This window comes from Vulpes vulpes, chromosome 4 (genome assembly GCF_048418805.1).
Source record: "Vulpes vulpes isolate BD-2025 chromosome 4, VulVul3, whole genome shotgun sequence".
Lineage (NCBI taxonomy): Eukaryota > Metazoa > Chordata > Mammalia > Carnivora > Canidae > Vulpes > Vulpes vulpes.
Window position 1 is genome coordinate 81,126,172 of NC_132783.1, and position 2,204 is coordinate 81,128,375.

Sequence of the window (2,204 nt, forward strand, 5' to 3'; positions counted from 1 at the left end):
TTCTGGAGGACAGCCCTAGCTCTCTCTGGTTGGGTGGGGCAGGCATTGTGGGGGACAGATGATTTCTCTGAAAACCCTCCCTCAAGGTCTTGTGGTTCTCGGACTCGATGTTGTTCAAACCCGTATGTTCTTTCAAGAGGTTCCCCTCAACGCCCACAAGAAATGCTTGTTTCCTATGAGTCACAGTGACAGATTTTCTAAGACTTGGGCCTTTTAAGTCTGACTTCATATCTCCTCTTAGTGGATTCCTTCCTTTTCCTACCATCTGCTCACGTCACCCATGCACAGAGCCTATGGGACAGCATGTCTACACCCTCCTGAAGGAACTGTCATTCTCTTTGAACTACGTGAGGCCGTCTTCTGGGCTGAATTAAATACCACCGGTTTATGACAATACCCACTTCCCCCTCCTTACTCTGACATTTGAGGTCACCCATCTTTTTAACTTTTGCCAATCTGATGAGGAAAAAAGTAGTCTTATTTTTATGTTAATGTGACTTTTCCAATTACTATTGAGATTGGAATGTCTTTTCATATGTTTATTGGCCCTTTGAATTTATTCTCTTATGGGTTTATTTTTCTATCAGGTTGTCTTTCTTAGGTTAATAGGCCTAGGGACACCTGGGTGGCTTAGCGGTTCAGCATCTGCCTTCAGCTCTGGGGTGTGGTCCTGAGGTCCAAGGATGAGTCCCACATCGCCCTCCCTGCGAGGAGCCTGCTTCTCCCTCTGCCTGTGTCTCTGCCTCTCTCTCTCTCTGTGTCTCATGAATAAATGAACAAAATCTTTTAAAAAAGATTAATAGGTATAAATGTTTAATATGATCTATTTAGTTCATAGATAGGTAGTTGGCTAGATGTACAGCAAGTTCTTTCACCCAGTCTATCTGGTCTTAGTCACTATTTTATTTTAAAAATATTTTATTTATATGTTTGTGAGGGAGAGAGCACAGGTCAGGGAAGGGGTGGAAGGAGAGGGAGAAGCAGGTTTCCTGCTGAGCAGGGAGCCTGATGCAGGCCTTGATCCCAGGACCCTGAGATCATAACCTGAGCTAAAGGTAGATGCTTAACTGACTGAGCCACCCAGGCACACCCTGGGCATATGCTCTCATTTCTCTTGGTTAGATAACTAGGAGGAGAGTGACACACACGCCAGGTGTGTGTTAGACCTTTTAAGAGATTGCCACGCTCATGAGCAGTTTCATCTCCACCAACAGAGTGTGAGGGTTCTAGTACCTCTACATCTTTACCAACACTTGGTATCATCTGTATCTGTAACGTTAGCCGTTCTGAGAGGTATGTGGTGGATCTAGTCCCATCCCCGCCCTCTGGTCACATTTTAAATGTATAACATTTCTAGTTCATTCTTTTTTGGGGTTGGATAAAGCCTCATCTCTTTGAAGATCTTGTTATCTGAAGGCTGATTTGGTTAGTCCTGGTTCCTTGGGTGTTCGTTCTTCAGTGAGTGGGGCGCTTGTCTTTCGTGTTGTTGGTTGTCCCCAGCGGCTGGTGAATTTTGGTTGTGCGCTCATCTTTGTCTTGAGATTTCAGACTAGCCTGATTGTAAGATCCATGCCTACTTAGCACAGCCTGAACTGGCAACTCCAGGGGAGGGATGGGACATGCTGATACCAGTGCGGGCCAGTGGCTGCCCTTCTGGCAGGGATGCCCCCTTGTGCTAGGTGTACTCCAGGGTGCTGCCCTCCGTGCCTTGCTCCCTGCTACTACATGGGGTAACCTCCACTGCTACCTTGACTTGATCCAGGCTACTTAGGGGGCCCAGGGTGAGTCAGACTCTCCAGATGCCTCTGCCGGAATGTTCCTAGCCATGCCACAATGGGGGCCCAGGCTTCATCCTGCTTCCTGGCTTGGCATCTCTGAGCTGGAAGCTTCCTTAAAGCAGGTTCATCCTCTCACAGAGGCCTTACCCACACGGTCTGTGGGCTTGCCCTCCCCCTTGCCTGACCCATCTCACGGGTCTTCTATCTTTCAGGGACTCGTCACAGTTTCCAACCGACCTCTTCTTACTCCAGAACTGGCATAGAATTTTAAAACTGTATACTATTTATGGCATCTTAAGGACTTTGGGTTGGAAAAGGAAAATCAGAGCATATTTTTAATCTTAATTTTTAAATATAAATAGTTTATACTGTATGCCAGACCCTGTGGCCGTCAGGGTTCTGGCAGAGAATGAATGGTAACCTTAG